The following is a 25,194-nucleotide window of genomic DNA, read 5'->3' on the forward strand; positions in this document are numbered from 1 at the left end:
ACTGTGCAATGTACATCATCCCATGGAATCATATAGCATGGAAGCAGACCCTTCTGTTCAACTATTCCACCCCAGCCATTTTCCCAAAATAAACTCATCCACCTGCCTGCATTTGGCATATTTCTCTCCAAACTTTTCCTATTCATGTACTTATCCAAAATGCCTCTTAAACAAATAACTGGACCTGCATCTACCACTTACTCTGGCAGTTCATTCCACACACTAACCGCTCTCTGTAAAAAAGTTGCACATCATATCCTTTTTAAGTCTTTCTCCTCTCACCTTAAAAATGTCCCCTAGTTTTGAACTCTCCACCTTAGGGAAAAGACCCTTCCTTTTCATCTTATCTATTCCCCCTTATAATTCTATAATCTTCTGTAAAGCCATCCCTTAACCTCCTAACCTCCAGTGGAAATTGTCCCAGCCTATTTTTATAACTCAAACTCTCCATTCCTGACAAATATTTTCTGAATCCTCTCCAATTTAATAATATCCTTCTAATAACAGTACTTCAGGAGAGGCCTCATTAATACTCTGTACAACCTCAACACAACATCCCAAATCCTGTACCCAAAGGTCTAAGCAACAAAGGCAAGCATGTTAAACATCTTCCTAACCACCCTCTCTATCTGTGACAGAAACTTCAAATAATTTATATACCTGAATCCACCGGTTTCTCTGTTTTACAGCACTAACCAGGGCCCGACCATTAATTATATAAGCACTGCCTTGTTTGTTTTACCAAAATGCAATACCTTCCATTTATCCAAATTAAACACCATCTGCTACTCCTTAGTCCATTGACCCAATCAATCAAGATCTCTTTGTAATCTTAAATAACCTTCTTCACTGTCCACTATGCCACCAATGCTGGGGTCATCTGCAAACTTGTTAATCATAGCTCCAAATTCACATCCAATTCATTTATCTAAATGACAAACAATAGTGTACTGAGTACTGATCCTTGTGGCACACTGCTGGTCACAAGCCTCCAGCCTGAAAAACAATCCTCCGCCACCACCCTTTGTCATCTACCAATAAAGCTAATTTAGTATTCAATTGGCAAGCTCACTCTGAATCCCAAGTGATCTATCTTTACTAATTAATCTACCATGTGGAACCTTGTGAAAGGCTTTGTGAAAGTCCAAGCAAACAATGTCGACAATTCTGTCCTCATCAATCTTTTTGGTTACTTCCTCAGAAAACTCAATCAAGTTTGTGAGACACAGTTTTTTTTTGTGCAAAAAGCCATGATGACTATCCCTAATCACTCCTTGCCTCTCCAAATGTATGTAAATCCTATCTTTCAGAATCACCTCCAACAACTTATCCACCATCAATGTTTGTCTCACTGGTCTGTAGTTCCCAAACTTCTCCTTCCAGCCATGTGTAAATAAAGGCACAACATTGGTCACCCTCTCGTCCTCCAGCATCTCACCCATGGCTATGGAGGATACAAATATTTCTGCTAGGGGCCTTGCAATTTCTTCCCAACCTTCCTACAACATTGCGGGGTACACTTGAGCAGGTCCTGGAGATTTATCCACCTTTATGTTTTCTAAGGTCTCCAGCACGTCCTCTTCTGTAATGTGACCTTTTCAAAATAGCAATACTTATTTCCCTGCATTTTCCAGCCTCCATTTCTTTCTTTACAGTAAGAAAGGTTCACTCAATATCTCTCCCATCTCCTGACATTCAACACAAAGATGACCACTTTGATCTTTAAGGGGCCCTACCCTCTCTCTGTAGGTGCTCTTTTCCTCTTAATGCACTTGCAGAATGACTTTGAGTTATCCTTAACGTTATCTGCCAAGGCTATTTCATATCGCCTCTTTTCCTTCCTGGTCTCCCTCCCTACACTCTTTATTCCACTCTAAAGATTCATTTCATCCCAGTTGTCTATATCCAATATATTTTTTTTTATTCTTGACTAGAACCTCAATATCTTTATTCAACCATTGGAGCCTAATCTTACTGGCCTTGTGTGAAAATCTAAGGGAGCAGACTATAGCTGGTGCTGGTGATTATGTTCAGACAGTTGAGCATCTACCAACAATTTGCATAAGTAGCAGTACAGACGAACAAACACTTTTTTTTACAATCCCACCAACAGCCAAAAGAGAAAAGAAAATAACAGTCCTTAAAATGGTATGGTGTTTCTTCTTGTTGCTGAGCACACATTTAGTTGTGCAAGCTGAGGATATTAGCTGGTTAATTGAGGTCAAGTATAACATCACTGGTGACAAATCAACATTGCATGTTCCTAACAGTGCAGGAATGGTCATAACAAAATGTTGTCCGAAAGCGTGTGCATGTACCGCCAACATTGTTTCAGCCCATTTTGCCTTTGGAACTGAATTCCAACTCACTAGAATTACAAGAAATTTAGAATGAATTGATTTTTTTGGACATTCCACGAATGTAAGCCGAGAAATAAAGTTACGCCATCGATATTATGTTCGTAGTGAATTCCATTCTCTTCAATTTTAGCAGAGATAGTATCTGATTATTTTAAATGGATTGACTCCTTGGTAAAAAAATTTTGACGCTATCACTTGGATGCTACATTCTGATGAATATTTTGCAACTTTATTTTTTAAACTGCTGTACATCTAAAATTGTAGGGATTTTCACTTGACCAAGCAATTTATTTTCGGTTTGGCTATTTAAGCCCTGGCCATAAAGCTGACACAAGTGAAGGGCATTAGTCGATTTAACCAGCAGATTAAGTGCAATCAAACTTATTTCACTTTATTAAATTATGCTGCTTAAGTTCATAATGTTAAAGAACATTTATCTTCCATTAGGTCTTTTGCAGTAAAATGGCATGTTAAGGCCTCCAGCCATTTGTCAATGTGCTGTTAAAACCATTTTTGATTTACTGATGTTAAAGTGGCCCCTTTTAAAATAAAAGAGTTGAGCCAGAAAATTGCACAACAAAAATAAATAAGTTTGCACTAATTATGGAGACTTGCTGGAACAGGCATCTGAATGTGACTACAGGCATCTGTTTAATTTTTAACAGATTGTTTTATTAGAAGTAATGTGCATAATGAAAAAAAAGTGGTTTTTACATGTGAATTGAACAATGCTATCCAATTCAAAAACAAACCAAATTAATGTACATTTTGATATGTTTTTATTGTGTATTGACATAATGACAATTGTCCAAGAACAGTGTTTTGTGTGGTTGTCTGATTTGAAAATAAGATTTGTATTTTGATAACAGATGGTGGTTCATTTTGCCAGCGCAGTGCTAAAGTGCTTCAAGTTGTGATGTGTTTGATTTTATTAGAGATCAGATTTAACGCATGCATGCCACATATCTGAAATTGCATTCCCATTTCTCATTCGTGAAAGGAAATGAAATTGTGTTGAAATGTAATATGGTCACCCCTAGGCTAAACCAGTATGACTGGGAATTGCTACATTATAAATCTAATAGTTGTGGCTCGACCCTGAAAATTGTATGTTATAGCATGAATAATAGGAACTTTAATTTGCAAAATTCACTTTCATTTTTGCTGGCATCATGACTATTTTATATTTTTTAAATTATTGTACTTTTCAGGCCTACTTAATAATAACTACCAAAATCAAATGGAAATGTCATATTTTTGTTATTACTCAGTTTTCTTTGCATTTATTTATATTTAAATAACATGCATTTTTTAATGAGCTACTGATTTAGAACAAGAACATTTGAATATCTGGCAGCTCTTTTAAATGGTATGTTGGAATAATGATCAAGTGTGCAATGGAATTTATCCAAGCCTCCTACTTGCCCCTGTTTAATAGAGAGAGTGTTTAAATATATTTTAAATGCTATTAAATGATTATGGTAGTGCTACTTTACATTTCACACCAAAACTAGATATTTCTTGAGTCACACCAGTCTGTAATTGTCTTCGGAGTACACAATAAACTAACTGTTTCCCTGAACCACCCACACTCAGTGCCTTGGTCAGAAATTATTGCATTGTTTCTAATCTAGAGAGATTAGATGATCTAAGTACATATTAAAGGAATATGTGTTTAGGGGAGGGATATGGAATTAAAAATGAAAGGTTTAGTGAAGCTTTCTGTTCATTAGAAGAATACAGTAGACAAAATACTGAAAAAGGAGGCTGAGAACTTATTAATCTACTGAGTGATTTAATCAGTTCTGGATTTCCTATTGCAGCACAAAATGCATTAAAACTTTAATTATTCAATTAGTAGTTAAAGTGATAATGAATGTGATTTAAATTTAAACATGTCAAAATTAGGTGATTGCTATCAAGTGTTCTGCTGCAAATTGTTCAAATTGGTTTAAAAATTAGATGACCATTAAGATTTGACTGCAGAGAGAACATATATTTAGAAACTGAAAATTACGCGATTTGAAGAGTGGTGCAAACCAATAATACATCATGGGTTTTGGGTGACAGCTTCAACTATTAAAGCAATGCTTAAGTGGTTTATCAATGTCATTGGAATCCTAATTTTTTTATTACCCTCTGGCATTTTTTTTCCTGCACAAAACAAACAAAAATATTTACTCAATAAAGAAATCCAGCTGCAACTAAAATGAGCATTAAGTGGCAAGACATTTGAAATTCCAAAGATAAATGCATTTTGTAGAATACTAGCCCATCTAAAATGTTTTTCCATCATGTAACATAGGTCACTTTGGGTTTTTATTTGACTTGTTCAATTAGGAAACTTGCCTTGTCCATATTACATCTTGGCTCTGAATATAACTGAGTAGCTTTGTCCAAATTGAAGCTTTGGAGTGGTGTGGCAATTGTTTTGTGGAATCTCATGCCAAGAACAAAATGCTAGTGACAGGTATTTCACTCAATCAAGCTGTTGCTTTAATTAATTATTAGAGTGAAGTAAATAGGTTAAAAAAGAATCAAATTAGGTACACAAAGAGGTCAAGAAATTAAGACTGGACTGATGTAATGTGAAAAAAAAAGGATAAGTATGAAAAAAATGCATTTATAACAAAAAATAAAAATTCTAGGAACAATGTCCTATCTGCAGGGTTGAGACTACTCAACTTCAGTCATTCCTTTCCCCGAATGTTTTGAGATTGAGTGTCATTTCAGGAACATAAGTCTTGTTATTAAGAGGGTCCTTATATCACAAAATACCAGTCATAACTTTCTGTGGTGAGTGTAATTATGTTTGATCCAAAATCCAACCATTCTCGAAACTCAACAAGGCAATGATGGCAATGTGCTACTTTTTGTGATGCTAATTGTGAAGCAATGCAAATCATCCAACAATTTGTTGAGATTCACAACTTGCAGTATCACCCTTCATTTCCACAAATTGCTGACATTTTTAACACAATATTAACAGCATGTGCCATATGAGTCTGGCTTCACTTCGCCAGCAAATCTGGTTCAATTGTGTTGAACTTCAGCAATGTATTGCTTCATTTTCCCTGTCTTTCCTAGTTACTTAGACCAATGTGCAGTGATTAAGAGTATTTATGCTGTGATTTTAATAATTTACTAAAACTAATTTTATTGGATTACATCTGGAACCATTTAATGCATAATTAACTTACTAATCATTGAAGTCATTTTTTATTACTAAATGTATACAGATAAATTGTGAGTTTTTCTTCGCAATGTTACCCTCCGACTAAAATTGATGAAATGCAAAACACTTTACCACAACAGCAATTATCTTCCTTTTTCAGTTGAGCTATCTTAGACTTCTACAGTTATCATTTATTTGACTCTTGTTGAAATGACCTCATTGGATCACTGCATATTGAAGTCCAAAGGCTGAAAGGATCTTGAGTAAATAATGTACCTGTGTATGCTGAAGCCTGCATGTTTCATTGTGGAGCTTTCTGTCAGTATTAATATGCTTTGAAGAAGTGAAATTCTTCAGCTTCCTCATTTGTATGCAGAAAATGACCCTTTCTGTCAGGTTTTGTGTAAAAAGAAATTGAATGTACTGTATCACGGTCTCCAGTAAAGGGTAAGAGAGATTAAAAATTTCAGCTGATAGTATGTAGTGTTATATTTACTCAGCAATGATTGCTTCTTGTAGTGAAATCTTGTTGTTAAGATTAAGCTAAAGGCAAAAATATGCAGACATGTTTTTAGTACTCCTTGATTTCTGACCATCATTGTAAACCCTTTTGCTGCATTGCCCATAGGGTTTCCTGTCTCCTTTTATTGTTTTCAATCCCCCTGTAAATCACTGGCATCACATTAATTAAATGAAACACTGCAGCCGTTGCATATTGTACAGCTTATACGACCATTTGTAGATGAAGGTCAAGTAGTAGTTATTGATCTGGTGGATAAAGATGGTATAGTGCAGCAACAATACACTGGAAGCTAAAACATACCCCACGATAACAAGTTGTCAGTTATTTAATTATCATTAAAACTAAGCAAACCTTAATTTTTTTTTGAAAACATGTATCATGCTCTGGTCTTTTTCCCTTTCATCCTAAATAGAAAACAGTTACGTATTTAAAAAAATAAGATAAGTAGAGCAGAATTAGCTTGATGAAGTTTCCTTACCCAGCGTTCTTTTTTATGAACTGATATTAAAGGTAAAGATTGTGTACTGAATTCTATAGCATTTGTTTTCCGTAATCAACAACTCTGTTGTTTCATTGATTAAATTAATTACTCATATTATAGTTTAATGATTCTGTTTCATTTATAGGCTGGGTTTCATCTTCTTTAATTTCTATTTTGAATTCTTCACCTACTGTTACCAGTCTAAGAGAAAGCTTAAAATATTCAACTACCCCTGTGAAGGGGCAGTTTAGTGAAAAAGACACTAGATTGAATTTTGGACAATCTCTCATCGAGCCAGTGTGTTTGGTTGCAGATGTTTTGTCACCCTGCTAGGTAACATCGCCGGTGTGCCTCCGGTGAAGTGTTGGTGTTCTGTCCCACTTGTTATTTATATGCCTTGGTTTGCTGGGGTGGTTGACATCACTTCCGGTTCTGTTTCCCAGTGGTTTGTATATCACGTCCAGTTCAACGTGTTTGTCAATGGAGTTCCGGTTGGAATGCCAGGCCTCCAGGAATTCCTGGGCATGTCTCTGCTTGCTTTGTGCTATTATGGATGTGTTGTCCCTGTCGTATTCATGTCCTTCTTTGTCTGTCTATATTGAGAACAGTGAGAATTGGTTGTGTCTCTTGGTGGCTAGTTGGTGTTCATGTATCCGCACTGTCAATTTTCTTCCAGTTTGGCCTATGTAATATTTCTCGCAGTCCTTGTATGGGATTTTGCACATTACATTAGCTTTTTTGGTTGTGGGTGTGGGATCCTTCACATTTATCAGTAGCTGTTGCAGGGTGGGTGTTGGTCTGTGGGCTACCCTGATATCTAGGGGTCTGAGTAGTCTTGTGGTCATCTCTGATATGTCCCTGATGTATGGTAGGGTGAGTAGTGTATCTGGCCGTGTTGTGTCATCTTATTGTGATCAGTCACGGAGGGAATAGCAGACTGTGCTTATTGGGTATCCATTCCCTTTAAAAACTCTTGTACAAGTGCTTCTGTTTTGCTTTGTGCAATTCTTGGTCGCTGCACTGTGTTGTGGCTCATTTGAATGATATTTTGATGCAGCTCTGTTTATAGGCATTAGGGTAGCTGCCAGTGTAATTAGATATCTGGTCCATACTGATGGTCTTTCAGTATATTCTAATCCGAAGTTCCCCCTTGTTATTAAATTCTACTATTACGTTTAAGAAGGCCAGTTGGTTATTGTTCTTTTTCCTTTGTGAATTTGATTCCAGTGATGATGTTGTTTATGTGTCAATGGGTTTCTTGGCCGAATCGCATGAGTGTCTGCTATGCTTGTGGTGGATGGTGTTTCCGTAAGTGATGGTAGTGTCCAGGTCAATGATCTGACATGTCTTGCAGAGGCTGCCATGACAGTGTGTGGAGCTGGAGGAACACAGCAGGCCAGGTAGCATCAAAGGAACAGGAAAGCTGATGTTATGGGTCAGGAACCTTCTTCTGAAATGTCAATTGTCTTGTTCCTCTGATGCTGCCTGGCCTGCTGTGTTCCTCCAGCTCCACACTGTGTTCTCTCACACTCTAGTATCGGCAGATCTTACTATCTCATAAGAACATAAGAACTAGGGGCAGGAGTAGACCATCTGGCCCCTCGAGCCATGGCTGATCTTTTTGAGACTCATCACCACTTACCCCTCCGACTCACCATAACCCTTAATTCTTTTACTGTTCAAAAATTTATCTAGCCTTGCCTTATGAACATTCAATGAGGTAGCTTCAACCGCTTCACTGGGCAGGGAATTTCACAGATTCACAACTGTTTGGGTGAAGAAGTTTCTCCTGACTTCAGTCCTGCTTCCCTTCATTTTATCTCAGGGTTTTTTATTGTTGTGGTCAAAGTTGTCTCGAAGGCTGGGTAGTTTGTTGTGAACAATGACCTGCTTAAAGTTTGGCGGTTGTTTTGAAGGCAAGAATTGGAGGGGTGGGGAAGATATTGGCAAGATGCTCTTTGTGATCAATGATCTGTTGAAGGCTGCGAAGAACATGTACAGTTTCTCCACTCCATGGAAGTACTGGTAGATGAAAGGTACTCTATCAGTCATACCCCGTGTCTGTCTTCTGAAGAGGTCATTACAGTTTATCGCTGTGGCACGTCAGAACTGGTGATCGATGAGTTGAGCATCATATCCCGTTCTTATGAGGGTTCCTTCTGAACCATCAGGTGTTTGTTGCATTCCTTCTCTTCTGTCGTCACCTTCGATAACCAGTTCTTCACTTAAGAGCACAGAAAAGCCATGGGAACCAGATTTACTCCCCAATATGCCAACACTTTCATGCACAAGTTCCAACAAGAGTTCTATGCTGCACAGGACCTCTGACCAACACTTTACTCCAGATACATTAATGACGTTTTCTTCCTTTGGACTCATGGTGAGGAATCACTGAAGCAACTATATTGTGATATCCACAAGTTTCATCCCACCATCAGACTTATTATGGATTACTCCTTAGAATCAGTCTCATTCTTGGACACACACATCTCCATCAGTGACGGGCACCTATGTACCTCACTCAGTCGCAAACCTACGGATAACCTCATGATGCTACATTTCTCTGGCTTCCACCTGAAACATATTAAAACAGCCATCCCCTATGAAACATATTAAAACAGCCATCCCCTATGGACAAGCCCTACACATACACAGAATCTGTTTGGATGTGGAGGAATGAGACGGACACATGAAGGTGCTGAAGGACACTCTCATAGGAACAGGATATAATGCTCAACTCATTGATCATCAGTTCTGATGTGCCACGGTAAAAAACGGTAATGTACTCCTCAGAAGACAGACATGGGGTATGATGCCCTTCATCGTCCCGTACTTTACGGGAGTGGAGAACCTACACCATGTTCTTCGCAGCCTTCAACACGTTAATGATGACAATGAGCACCTCAACAAGAGCTTTCCCATGCCTCCACTTCTCGCCTTCAAACACCCACCAAACCTTAAACATACCGTTGTTTGCAGCAAACTACCTAGCCTTCAGGACAACAGCGACCTCAACACTATACAACGCTGTCACAGTAACCTCTGCAAGACATGTCAGATCATCGACATGGACACTGCCATCACATGTGGAAACACCACCCACCAATTGCACAGCAGATACTCGTGACTTGGCCGACATTGTCTAATTGTTACACTGCAGGCAAGGATGCTCCGAGGCCTGGTACTTTGGTGAAACCACGCAGATGCTTCAACAACAGATGAGTGGACACTATGTAACAATCGCCAGACAGGGACATTCTCTCCCAACGGAGGAACACTCCAGCGGTCTTCGGGTAAAAGTCCTCCAAGGTGTACTTTCAGATACACAGCAATGCAGAGTCGCTGAGCAGAGGCTGATAACCACGTTCGGTACCCATCAGGATGGCCTCAACTGGGATCTTGAGTTCACATCACACTACAGGTGATACACTATACTATATACTCTCTCACATGCATACATACACACACACTCATTCTTACAGACAGAGTCACACACACATACTCACAACACTCACAGAACCTTTCTCATACACACACATTTTCTCACATGTGTGCACACACTCATATGCAAATGCACACTCACACAGTCTGTCTCTCAAGCATGCACATGCACACTGTCTCTCTGACACACACACACACACACACACACATTCTATTTTGTTCTAAAAGCTCAGTTTATAGATAGTCAATATGGTTTTTTATAAATTCCTACTTCGGAAATAAAACCAGCCTGACTCCAAGTTGATACACAGTCAGGTTCTAAACAAGGTGTCATACCTAAATTGCATAGTTTGAGCTGAGATGTCACCTCTGGTATACTGAGGGAACTTTAGTTATTTCAGAGCAATGATGTGAAAGAAATTATGGAATTTGCACATTAATTCTTCCTAACTGATTAAAGATTTAACAGCCATCTTAGTTTGTTCAACACAATCACATCAGTTCTATGACTTTTTGATCTTTTGCTTATAAATTCTGTATCTGATGCCACCTCTCTCACTGACACCCGAAGAAGGTGTGAGACTCTGAAAGTTTGTGTCTTCAAATAAATCTGTTGGACTGTAACCTGGTGTCACATGGTTTTTGACTGTGTTCACCCCACTCCAACACTGGCACCTCCACATCATCACTAGGATAGGAGGTTGAGGCAATGGAGGAGCGGGAGGATGTTGAGGCAGTCGTGCACCTGGAGGTTGAGGTAGAGGAAAAGGATCTAAGGAGAAGGAGCTTAAGGCAGCAGAAGAGGAAGTGTCGCCCAAGGTGGTGGAGTAACAGGAGGAGGAGGTCAGAAGGCATAGGGGTAAAAAGTGGTTGAGGAGGTGAGTTTGCCAAATAATACATGTTATTTTTGCAGGATTCATGAGACAGTGGCCTAAAAAAAAGATGAAGTGCCGGTGATAAGTAAACCAGAGCATGACTGAGACATCAGTAGCTGCTGCACAAATGCAAGATGGCTGCCCAACATCCAGCACAATTTAGGATCCAGGCATAGAAGGCATGCAGATAATTAACAACTGGTTGAGATCTGAGTTTGGATTTTTTTTGTGTGTTTCTCTTTGTTCTTATCATTGTTTTTGTGTTTTATGGCATGTTTTAAAAAAATTGCTTCACACAGAATGAAAATATTAATTGAGGTCTTACTAGCCATTATTTTCATTTTGCAATTTTTATGTGTGGGTTACTCGTTAAATTTTATATCAATTTGATGCTTGTGAGAACATCCTTTTGATACTTTTAAAAGTTTCATTTTGGTGCCTTTGACAACTTTACTTTGGTGGCTTGGAGATCTTTGATTTCATGCCAATTGGCATCATCCTGATACATTAAGATGCCTTTCAACATTTCGATACCTTCAAGTCCTTGACTGACACAATACCAGAAAGTCTGGTGCCAAATGAGACTCTACTATTGCCAAGAACACTGGAATTTTTTTTAAAAAGTCAACATTTTGTAGTCAATTACCACGGGACATCTGGAGTGTGCAAGAAATGCAGGAAAAAAAGGCTGAACTTTATGGGAGACATTTGCTCACCCTGCTTTCCCCACTGCCCTCTCCTCCCACCAGTAGAGGAATGTTGGTACAATACCAACTGACATTCAGCAAAGCTGCCATACAGCCAGAATATCCCTCAGCGGGTACTGGCCCCAGCATTAAAAGCTGTTGTCCAATCTGATTGGCTACCAGCTCTAGCAGCCCCAGCAGTGGTTAGTGCTGATTGGTGGATGCTGCTGGGTCCACAACTGGGTGATAAGGGAGGAACAGTCTTGGTGCCCTGACCTAGGTTCGTCTGGGTTTTTCGATGAAGGGGGATTGGGGAGCCGAAGGTGAGCGGTAGTCTTGAATGGTTTACGAGGAACAAAGCGGGGATTAACAGCTTGAGGCCAGGATTCTCTGATATGCACAGATCACCTTCTGTAAAATGTGAACCCCCTACTCCATTCATTTACAAATCTGCCTTTCTGTGTCCTGCCTGTTGGCCTATACCAGTATGGTATGGGGAGAGTAATGTTTAAGTCAATTATCTTAACAATAAGCTCAGATACCCATTAATTCTTTTTGAAAAATGATGGGCAGGCTAATTTTGGTGCCTGCCAGCTTGTCTTTTAATGGAGAACAGATAGGGTTGTGTGGGACTGTGGTAGTATTTCCTGACCATATCTTACATGGCTGCCCACCGAAGCCTCAGCCGATGAAGAGCTGAAACATCCAACCTGATGGGTATTGGAGAAAAAATGTCCTTTGAATGAAATGCAAAGGGCTGAATATTAGCAGAAATCAGCTATTTTTGATGAGTTTCATGAAGGGGTTCAGTTCGCAAAGAGTATTAAGTTTTCATGCCATTGCTCCAAATTTGCCTCATTACTTATGCTCCACCCTGCTATGGTGCCCTGTTATCATATTCTCCTACTCACTATGTGGAAGAGCTTGCCATTGCCAGAATACCCCAGGATCACTGATATTTGAATCCCAGCCATGCACTTGGTAAAGCATTGGTAGTCTGGAATTTCCCTTCACAATGCACGTGGTGTGACAGCACACACAAACCTGACATTTGATGGCTGACACTTTGTTTTCACATTCTCACTTCTATCACTGTTTAGGAACCAGGCTATACAACTTACCCGTCCTTATTCCAGGTTACAAACCTAATCTTTCCCCAAAGCCTAGTGTAGCCCAGTATCTTGTCATTGCTCAATATGGGACCGTCTCATATAGGGCACCTCTAAGCAGGTCAAAACATTTGTTTTTATTCTGCAACAGCAGAAGTGAACAACAAGCAATAAGAAGTTCCCATTCACTTCTCAGAACTGAAATGTACTGTTCGCCTTTCGATAACCAATAATTTTACTGGCAACCACTGGATCCAGCTCTCATCTACTGGGAACTGACTTCATTTAAGTCCTAATTGGTTCATAGCATCAGTTGCTGCAGTGCTCTATGAAGCAGAATGTAATGTTACCTCTACTCAGCATCCCCACTTTCTTGCTCAGAAGAGTGGAGATGCTCTCCCAGTTCTTTAGCCAACATCACTTCCCATCTTGGCATGCTCCAAGAACAGAATGATAGGATAATGTGGCATTCTGCATCTGGAGTGTACCGCAAAGCCTTTCCCGGACCAATCCACGCATTAGAATTTCACCTTCATGAGGCCCATCATCTGTACCACAATGGGCTTGGTGTTCATGATAAATAAGATCAAATGGATCTGCTTACTTCAAGTCTGCCTGGTGATCTAATTTTTTCATGGGAGTTGATGCTTCAGTTTGCATGAACTAGCTAGGTGTAATTAAGCTTTTAAGTGGGTTTCTTTAGAAATAGGCTTTTGGTTTATCACCAAGATAAATAGCTGTTATTTGGATATATTGTATCTGAGAAAAGGCACTTTCTATACCGCACTGATATTTTGTTCTGGGCCAGAAGACCATTGAAATTAAAGCTTTGGGTCTGAGTGACTGCAGGAGCTGAGCTGTCAGCAGATGTTCAATAATATCCAATTTCTAAATTGTAAAAATGTGAATTTGGACTGCCCATGCTGGGAATTTAATCAAGTAATTAAAAAGAGCCATCAGAAATTAAATATTAAGTGTCAGATTATTCACCAATTCCTATTATGTGCTATTGATCTCTTTCATTGTAGTGAATAATTGAGTTCCACTATGTGTTGCATATTTTCAAATTAATTTATGCCATTTCACTGTTAAAAAATTCTTTCAATAGTCCTCTAGTTGTTGAAAACAATGGTTCATAGTCACTCTGTTCCCTCCTTTATAGGCTTAAAACAGAACACAAAATGTGTTTTTAAAGTTACTTATTTCTGTACTATTTTAATTAATTTATTAGAGAAGGTGCTGTATGTTCTACTAAAATGCTTAATAATTCTCTTTATGGTACTGAACATTTACAGGCAATTTAAGATTCTCCAAGCAACAATTCAAGCTCTTAATATTGCTTTGAACAGGAAACCTCAATCCTACTCTCAGAGGAATCAATACTTCCAAAAAACTTGCTCGGTCTAGATCTCAGCCTAAATTACTACTCCTTTATTTGGGTGGTTGTTTTTTGGTGATTTGAGGACCAGACTGCAATGTCATATCCACAAAGCTAACAGCTTTATTGTTGTCCATTAGAATGTGGAACGAAATGTGCTGAAGCATCTGGTGTACCTGGCTTCCACATTCTCAATTCGATCCCTTTTCAGCTTAAATTGAGTGTATTTGCTGGATTTCGAGACTACTGAATCATGTCCTTTTGTGCTGGGTGAATGCTTAACAATCTGGTTGTCATTGTTAAAAATAGACCTTTAGAGATGAGTTAATGATTCTGATTTAGTATTTCCCTTTGAGGAATATATACCACTAGGACAAGATTTACCCATCTGTATAAGAATACCCATGGGTACATTTTCAATCTGTTCATGGACACCTGCCTGCTGAACACATAAAGATAGAAGCCACGTTACCAGGCCAAAAAGACATTTTCTGGGTAGTTCTTTTTGAAACAAGAAGCAGGTCTGTACCCAGTGGGATGCCCATGATCATAGATATTTACGTAGAAATTGTGACGGGTGTTAAATTACCAACAACGAGTTCTTGCCAAAATGTGCACAGGGTCAAAATGCAACTTTGTACAAATCAGGCACTAACTGGCATGTTTAATATGCAATTTGATATTGTAAAATGGGATCTGGTGATATATTGGTGTTTCACCGCCTCAGTTGAGTGCATGTTTCATGCTCTTTGAAATAGTGATAGTTTATCATCAGAATTGTGTTTTATGTGATATTAATTAATTATAAGATGAGGTGGAAAATCTTTGGGATTCAAATTTCAAAGTTTGTTGGTCTGCTTTGAACGAGTAGCTGAAATTCGATACACATTATAAAAGGTCCTATCAACTCATGAAGGATCAGATTAATTGCGCAATACCTGCCTGCCAGAAGTTTTAATTTTCAACTTGGCACATGATCACAAGCGAAACAAAAAACCATTAAAACTTATTTTCACGGTGATGCAATCAACCAAACAATATTTATGCTGACCAGTGTTTTCCGCTACTGAATTTGTTTGTGTATTTTTTGCACGTTTGCATACAAATTGTGCCACTTGAACTTTTTCTGTCCTGCACAAATGGCTCATAGAGTCACACAGCATGGAAACAGACTCTTTTGTCCAACTCGTCAATGCTGACCGTGTTCCCAATCCAAACTTGTCCCACTTGTCTGCATTTGCCCCATATTCCTCCACACCATTCCTGTTCTTGTCCTATTCAGCATTAAATGTTGTAACTGCACCTGCACCCGTCACATCCTCTGGCAGTTCATAGAACATAGAACATAGAACAGTACAGCACAGAACAGGCCCTTCAGCCCACAATGTTGTGCCAACCATTCCACATATGAACCACACTCAGTGTAGGAAAGTTGTCTCCATGCTCTCTTGGAATCGTTCTCTGGTTGCCCTAAAAATATGCCACCTAGTTTTGAAGTCGCCCACCCTCGGGAAAAGACCCTTGCTATTCACCTTCTCTATGTCCTCATGATTGCATAAACCTCTATATGGTAATCCCTCAACCTCCTATGCTCATGGGGATAAAGGTCTCAGCCTATCTTTACAAACCAAACATTCCATTCCTGGCAACATCCCAGTAAATACAATGCTCTCCAATTTAATAATGTTTCTTTGGCTGGGCAACCAGAACTGCACACAGTACTCTAGAAGAGGCTCACCAACATCCTGTACAACCCAAAAATGATATCTCAACTTCTGTACTAAATAGTCTGAGCAATGAAGGCAAGTGATGACTGCGTTCTTAATCACTCTGTCTACCTGTGACACAAATTTCAAAGAATTACGTTCCTGAACTCCTAGGTCTCTCTGTTGTACAACACTACCCAGGGCTCTACCATTAATTGTGTTAGTCTTGCCTTTGTTTGTTTGACAAAAATGCAATACTTCACATTTATCCATATTAAACTCCATCTGCCATTTCTCAGCCATTGACCCAAATGATCAAGGCCTCTTTTTCATATGATATAATTTTCTTCCTTGTACACGATAACAACAATCTTTGTGTCGTCCCTATCAGAACATCCTTATCAAGTTTCTGTCTCACTCTGACAACCAGGCAATATTTCAGCTTAACCTTGTATTTCCCTGATTCAACCTTTGGTATTCATCCAGTGTAACTTCTATAAACAAAACAATGTAATAAGCATAAAACAGCGGTAGTAATAGAAGATGGAAAACTAATATGATATGTGAAATAACCTTATAGAATTAGAAATCTGAAAAACACCTTCTGCCTATTGTATTCAGATCTATTCCCTAAAAACAGGTGTTGGCCCGAAACGTCAGCTTTTGTGCTCCTGAGATGCTGCTGGGCCTGCTGTGTTCATCCAGCCTCACATTTTATTATCATGGATTCTCCAGCATCTGCAGTTCCCATTATCACTGTCCAACTCAACATATCACTGCACCTCCCCTAAAGCTGGTCAGAAAAACATCCATTTACCACAACAACTCGTGCAAATTAATAGATAACACAGTCTGGCACTGGGGGAACACTGCAGGCCAGGCAGCATCAGAGGAGCAGGAAAGTTGGTGTTTTCGGTTGGAACCCTTCCAAAATGTCAGCTTTCTTGCTCTTCTGATGCTGCCTGGCATTCCCTGTTCCTCCAGTTCCACGCTGTATTATGTCTGGCTCCAGCATCTGCAGTTCTTACTATCTCTTGTGTGGTTCAATACTAGCTAGAGAACAAACACTGATATAAACTCACATTATTTTGCTCAATTCTATTTGTGCATACATGGACTGATTTTGTGCTGTATTGATTCGGGAGTACACACACAGGCCTTTGGTAAGTTGTTGACTAAGCATGTTGAAAGGCAGTCAGAAGGGATATAGAAAACAAGTGTATTTGCACATTCCCATGATTAAGGCTTTAAAAACAAATAAATTGTGTATTTGCAATACAATATGCCATTAGTGTTGAGAATGCGTTGCTATCAGCTATCACCAGGAAAGATCAATACAGCCAGGAAGACCTTTTCAACTGTTTTGGGACTTAAAGTAAATGTCAACTTAGATTTCTGCTGTTAATTGATTTTTTTTTAACCCCTGCTTCTGCTACTTCTTGCTGCTGTTCTGTCTGAGTTTTTCTTGCCCTTATTAGATTGATTTTAGACTTTATGCAAGTGCTGTTTAATGTCTGTCACCACAGTTCAAACCATGGCCCTTTCACTGCTCATGCTGTTAAATCTGCTGATTTGGACAGAGAAATTGAGGTGGTGAAAGGTATAGTTATAACTTAAGCAGTGGTACAGCACCCACCTTCTCAAAGCACCCTTTTCTTGGGCAAGCTGCATCTAACTTAAAGTGTAAGTGAAAATCTGCCTCAAGGGGCAATCAGAAACTGTTTAAATCCCTAAACATGAATAGGAAAGCCTCAAATTCTGACATATGACTCAAAATTAACTGCAATGTGTCCACTTTAACAGAAACAGGTAAAGATTGAACCTCAGCTGGTGCTGCTTTCTCCATTTGACAGCATTTTTATTTTTATCATGAAGCCTGGGATTCAAAGCTTTGACAGTACAAATGTATTAAAGGTGAGGGTGTGGGATCGGGCAGAATGACTGGGATTTATGAGATAATTACATTTATGGGCTTACATGTGCACCAGGAGGAAAAGGGGTACTTCCCCTTGCCCAAATATTTTGACATCTTATGGTACTGGTCTCCAATGACCTGCCATCCCCATCTCCTCCATGATTGGACACATGCCTCAATGTTCAAGCATCCTGTGATGTTATAGCTCCCAAAATTGCTTTATAAGCCTCTAAGGGTCTGGAAAGGTTGATGCTGGGGAGTTCTTTAAGCACCACACAATATGACTTGAGCAGGGGATGACCTTGGATCTTGAAGGATCTATTATCAAGCTCACGAAGATTGTCTTAGTAACAGTAGGTAGTATTTCCTGTTCCCTAGAATGTTATCAGCAATGGCACGCAGGTAGGCAAAAGACAGTGAAAATGGAAAAGCAGATTCTCTACTTGGAAGAAACAATTTCCAATGTTCCCCTTAAGGTTTACATAGCGAATCAAGAATTTTACTAATGAGCAGGGACTATCTTATTTTCATGCATTTGCATCACATTATCAGCTAAATCTGCCGAATTTCAATGCAATTCCCAATTCCCCTCTCTTTTCTCGTGAAACTAAACTCCTATAATTCCTGACGTGAAAGTCAGAATGATTACCTGATGGCAGCTGATCACTGCTTGATTCTCTGGCCTTCAGACAGCTCCAATGTACCTGCTAGCTCCAAAGGCACTGGCCCCTTCCAGCCTTCATTTACACAAGTGGGAATCACCAAACTGCCAGCCTCACCGCATTATCATGGTGCTTTCAGACTAACAGGTATACCACTTCTGCTCTTCAGGACTTCACTGTGGAACCTTGTAAACTTCTGCTAGATCTCTTACCCCACAGTCATCTTTTGCATCTATGCTGGATGCTCTTAGAGATCTTCGCCTGCTTTGTTAATACTCATTCACTTTGCACTTACCAAAAGGCAAGGGCAGGGACCAGAAATGATGGGCCCTGGTGCTGCTTCTGGCCCAAGAACCCCAATCCATCCCCTTCACAAGCACAGTGGATACCTCAGAGACCTAGGCTTCAAGTTATTGGGCTGTGACATTCTCCCTAAACCTAGCCCCAGTTTAGAGGCTACAAACCTCTGTGATTTGCATTGTTTTCAGAGCAGGGTCAGAGACAGGAATCTTGTCACAGTTCAGAACGCTGCACTATCAACAGGGTGGACATGTTGATGTGCCTCCCCAAGCTATGTTAAGGTTATACTCAGTGTGTGCCAACAGCTTATGTAGCACACAGGCTGAAAGTACACCAATCAAACAGCCAATGGGAGGAATCTTTCATGGGGTCAAGGCGGAGGGAATACAGCCTGGTTGTAGACATGTTCGCTGAGCCGGCGGGTTTGATTGCAGATGTTTTGTCACCCTGCTGGGTAACATCGTCAGTGTGCCTCTGGTGAAGTGTCGGTGTTCTGCCCCACTTGTTATTTATATGCCTTGGTTTGCTGCGTCCTCAAACGTTCCTCATATGTTAAGCTTTCCACTCCTGGGACGAGTATGGTACTGAGGTGCATTGTTGCTTTTGCTTTGGAACAAAATTAAAAATCTTGGCAAGCCAGCCGTAGTGCAAAATAGTTTACCAATCTACACTTGTATTTGATTCACCTCAGAAGGTGCCTAATTACAGAAAGGAAACTTTGTGATTTTAAAGAAGCATTCCACAGAATCACAGAATTGCTATGTCGCGGGCAGAGGCCACTTGACCCATCATGACTGTACCAACCCTTGAATGAAAATTATGACTTAGTGCAATTTGTCTGTCTTTTCCCTATACCTTTGCACGTTGTTCCTATTTAAATAACCATCCAATGCTCTCTTGGGTATCTCAATTGACTTAGCATCCATGCACTTTCAAGCATTACAATTCAGACCTGAAACATGTGTTATGGGAAAAAGACATTTTCTATACTTGGAAATCACTTTAAATTTTTGGTCTCTTGATCTCAATCCTTATACGAGTGGAAAACAAAATCTCCCTATCTACTTAGATCTTCTCCTAGTGTATGTCCCTCGAAGGAGGATGGCCTGAATCTCCCCAGACTATCCACATAACTGAAGATTTTCAAACATATTTTTATAAACCTCTTCTTCTGTCCTCACTCTAAAGTCTTCACATCCTTCTTATAGTGTGGCACCCAGAACCATACACGATACTTCAGCTGATGTTTAATTTGGGTCTTATGATCTTTGTATTATGTCTGGTATTCATGACTATGAAACCCAAGCAAGAATTCTAAGAGATAATGGGAACTGCAGATGCTGGAGATTCCAAGATAATAAAATGTGAGGCTGGATGAACACAGCAGGCCAAGCAGCATCTCAGGAGCACAAAAGCTGACGTTTCGGGCCTAGACCCTTCATCAGAGAGGGGGATGGGGGGAGGGAACTGGAATAAATAGGGAGAGAGGGGGAGGCGGACCGAAGATGGAGAGTAAAGAAGATAGGTGGAGAGGGTGTAGGTGGGGAGGTAGGGAGGGGATAGGTCAGTCCAGGGAAGACGGACAGGTCAAGGAGGTGGGATGAGGTTAGTAGGTAGCTGGGGGTGCGGCTTGGGGTGGGAGGAAGGGATGGGTGAGAGGAAGAACCGGTTAGGGAGGCAGAGACAGGTTGGACTGGTTTTGGGATGCAGTGGGTGGGGGGGGAAGAGCTGGGCTGGTTGTGTGGTGCAGTGGGGGGAGGGGATGAACTGGGCTGGTTTAGGGATGCAGTGGGGGAAGGGGAGATTTTGAAACTGGTGAAGTCCACATTGATACCATATGGCTGCAGGGTTCCCAGGCGGAATATGAGTTGACTACAGTTGTATTTCCATTTTGCCATCACAGTGAAGTGCCAGTAAAACTGAAGAGATCCAAAGATAGTTTGAGGCCCAGGAAACAAATCTCTCAAGCAGTGTTAACTAGTGTTTTAAATTGCTCAGGTGGATTTTGGAGCTTCTGCTAGCTTTGTAAAATTAAGTAAAATCACTAACTTGGAGGCTACTTGTTTGATTGTATTTGATGATTTTTGATTATTCTTCGAGGTCCCTCAAGACTGATAATGATCGTGCATTATCCAGCCCCAAATGAAAAACTGAATCTCTTCCCACATTAATATGATTCTCTTGAATGAGATTACTCATTGTTGTAAAAATTGGGCTTACAGTATTTTGAAATTAATTTGTCTCTCAATCCAGTGCAGACACATTTCCTATTCGTCTGGTGTAGATTCATAACCAGAGGAGTTACGGTGCATTTTTTTGGTGTTCCAGGCATCTACCTAAGAGATATTAGTTAAAGAATTCAGAGGTTGGCCTGCAGGAGAATGTAAATGTACTACAAATGTTTAACCTCAAAAGAAACATAGCTTAGTATAATTCACTTGAGGCACATGAGAAAGGAACATTTCATAAAGGTTAGCATAATTGATTTATGTCAGATGATACTTCAAAATTTTGTACTGCTTTTAAATGTTAACAAGTGAAATCTTTCAGAAGAGGGTAACAAAATCAAAACTGCTCTTTTGTTACGTTTCATTAATTTGCTGTTTTGCAAGTATATGTTACATGATTGACTTGGTCCTGACACTCCCTCTGAAGCTATTCTTTCAATCACGCAATTCCAAAAAAATATTTTGGACTATCTGGTTCATTATAGTTGGAAAGTTCCAATGTACATGATACCTCAAGATCACTCTCTGTTCAACTCTAAGGTTACATGTTAGATGGGTGAACAAAACTATTGACCTGAAGGCATTTTCTGAAGGCGAGATTGAACTGAATACAGTTTATTAGTACTTTTTTGTCAACTGTTAGTTATGGAACATCAGTAAGGAAGCTTTCTCTTGACTTTCTTTGTAGAATTGAAATAGCTGTAGGACATAAACTTGCTTTATTTCAACCATTGATGCATCATAAAGATACTTACTTACATTGAGCATAAAATTTCACTTGTAAAATGTATGACATCATGTTTACACTCTTCACTTTTCTTGGTTTGCATTGGCTAAAATAAAAGCCCTTGACATGTTTTTAGTCAATTAAACTACTTTTGCTTACAATGAAGAAATTGTGCTTCCACCTACATAGTGCAAGTAAGTTGCAGTGCAAAAGCAGACTGGATGTACAACAGGACATCAATATGTAGCTGTTAGCTTCCTACCAGTGTCAAAAAGGAAATTACACTGACATCATCTTCCAAAAAAGCAGAAAATGTTTACAAGATTAATGACGTAAAAGTAACTTTTTTAAAAAGGTAATTCTGGAGTGGGAAAGAGCAATTGCAAGATAAAGGATGGTACCATTAAAATATCTTCTAACCTAATAAAAATAATTTTGTAAAACATGTCCATTAATCAGTTATTGAGTACATTTATTACTAGAATTTTAATTTTTGCCTGGTGTTGTACTGTTAGAATAGAAAGTTTTGTCATATGAACATACAAATTAGAGCAGTTGTAGGCCATTCTACCCTTCTAGTCTGCTCCACCTTTAAATAAAATTATGGCTAATTAAATTGCAGCCTTTATTCCATGTTCCAGCTTAATCCTTGATAACCTTTGACTGCCTTGTTGGTCAAGAATCTATCTGCCTCTGCCTTAAAAGTATTCAATGACACTACCTCTACTGTTCTCTGTGGAAGAGAATGCCAAAGGTTCATGACTCTCCAAAAGAAAAAAATGTTCCACTTCATCTCTACCTAATGTGAAATCCTCGTGGTTTTGAAACTCTCTCTTACTACTAGTTTCTCTCACAAGGGGAAACATCCTTTCAACATCCAGCCTGTAAATTCAGTAAGTTTGTCTCTCATCCTACTAGCCTTAATCAGATACAGGCCAGGCCTATCTGACCTGTCCTCAGATGGTAATCTGCTTTCTCACCGGTTATAACTAAAGCTTACCTTCTCTGAACTGCTTTCAATGTTTTTACATCCTTTCTTCAAAAAGGAGACTATAACTGTGCACAATACTCCAGATGCGGTCTTACCAATGCTCTGTACAATTATAGGCTAATTTCCCTACTTTTAGATTCCATTCCTGTTGTAATAAATGACATGATTCTATTTGCCCTCCTAATTACTTGAGTCCCAGCTCTGTGTGATTAATGTGTCAGGACACACAAATCCCTGCAAACCTGACTCCTGCAACTCATAAGCAATGTTTATTTTCTTTCCTTCCCGACAAGGTGGACAAATTCACATTTTCCTACATTGTATGCCTCCTCCCAAAAGTTTGCCACTCATTTAACTTATCAAGATCCCTTTGTAAGCTCTTTGTGTTATCCTTGCAACTTTCTTTCTGACCTAATTTTGCATCATCAGAAATTTACCAACCGTACAATCAGTCACTTCATCCAAGTTATTAATTAAGTAACCGAGGTCCAACATTGATCACTGTGGCAGAACACTTGCCACATCTTTCCAGTCATTTATATCCTTCCTCTGCTTCTTTTTCACCAGCCATTCCTCTGACAATGTTAATACCTCACCCCTATACCCTGAGATTTTATTTTGCACAATAATTTTTGATGAGGCGTTTTGCCAGTTGTTTCTTCTTTATCTTTACCAGCAGTCTAAAGATCAATTCAAGACTGATTATCTGTCAGTCAGATGTTACCTAAAAAGAAAAGATGCATTCCTGATACATTTATGTGCTGCTAACAGCTAGTTAAATGTACAAACTCACGCAGATGAACTTTTCAAGGTATTTGCAGGGGAGATATTTTGGCAATTCACACAATTTCACCTTTAACACACCGCAGGGCCAACAATTCTGGACGGATGGGTCCTGTGTAATGCTGTTGGCTGTTCCTGGAGTTCAAAAGGGGAAGCCATCTATTTTGCTGTTTACTTCATCAGTACAGAGTTGTTCCTCATTAGGCAGAGCAGCTGCACAGCAAAACTAGCAAGATAGTGTTACGGATGGCGTATACCATACACTATAACACCACTAGCATGGAATCTCCATCTTGCCTGTTGTGACATCAGATGTGCCATTTTTCGAAGTTCACCCTTCAAAGTTATAGTTGATGATCACAATTCAGCCCCAGATTTTACCAAATTTCTGTTGCACTGAAACAAACACTTTTCTTTCTGAGCATGCAAAAAATAATCTTAACAGTCTCGAATTTTCAGTCAAGCTTGCAGTGTGCCAAATTCCAACCAAACACCATCTACAAGTTCGCTGATGACAAAACTGCAGTGGGGCAAATATCTAACAATGACAAGTCAAAATAAAAGGGAGATAGAGGGCTTGGTGATGTGCTGCAATGAAAACAATCTGTTTCTCAACGTTGGCAAAACTAAAACACTGATCAAGGACTGTAGCAAGAAAGCAGGAGAACACACCCCCATCTACAGCAATGGAACTGATTTGAGAGAGTGAAGAGTATCAAGTTCCTTGGAGTGAAGATAACAGACAACCTGGCCTGGGCTCCCCTCATAGACGTGACAGTCAAGAAGGCACAACAACACCGCTCCATCCTCAGGTGGCTCAGGATATTTGGAATGTCCATAAGGTCCCTCACCAACTTCTACAGATGCACCATTGAAAGCATATTGTCCAGGGATACAATGGCCTGGTATGGCAACTGCTCTGCCCAGGGCCGCATAAAACAACAGAAGGTGGTGTGCACAGCCAAGACCATCACGGAAGCCAAGCTTCCAACCGTGGACTGTATTTACACAGCTTGCTGCTGCGGAAAGGCAGCCAACATCATCAAAGACTCATTGCACCTGGGTAATGGTCTTGTATAACCTCTTCCAACAGGCAGAAGATATAGGAGCCTGAACACATGCACAAGCAGGTTCAGGAACAGCTTCTCTCTGGCTGCTATCAGACTGTGTAATGAACTCTCACCTCAAATAATGTAACCTTCAATGTAGCCTGTGTACCTCTAATTCTTTTTGATCTGCACACTATTTGCTTGCTGTGATCTGCCTGTACCGCTTGTAAACAAAGCTTTTCACTGTATTTTGGAACACGTGACAATAAAATAAAAATCAAACTCAGAAGGAACATATATAAATACACATGGCCTTGCTTTTTGTAGGCAGAAACAAGATGTATATAAACTGTCTCCATTTCCCTGAACAAAATGGGTAACATTTGTTACAAAAACCGAAATTGCTGGAGAAACTCAGCAAGTCTGGCGTTGTCTGTGGAAAGAAAGCAGCGTTAATGGTTCTGGTCCAGTGACTCTAACAGAATGCTTCATCAGATGCTACCAGACCTGCTGATCTTCTCCAGCAATTTTCTGTTCTGTTTTAGATCTCTAGCATTCACAGTTCTTTGATTTATTCTGGTAACATTTGTTTACTACTTAATTTCTTAGGCTTGACCAATCAGAGTCAACCTGCAGAGTTTAAAATTTAAACAAAGCCTGACAGTTAACGGTCAACATGCAACCAAAGGAGGCAATTTGACCAGTGGGCCATTCAGCCTTTTGAGCCTGCTCTATGATGCAATAAGATCATGTTTGATAAGTTGCAACATCAAATCGTCACTCCCACCTGCCATTTGATAACCTT

The sequence above is a fragment of the Stegostoma tigrinum genome, chromosome 16, assembly GCF_030684315.1.
Source record: "Stegostoma tigrinum isolate sSteTig4 chromosome 16, sSteTig4.hap1, whole genome shotgun sequence".
NCBI lineage: Eukaryota > Metazoa > Chordata > Chondrichthyes > Orectolobiformes > Stegostomatidae > Stegostoma > Stegostoma tigrinum.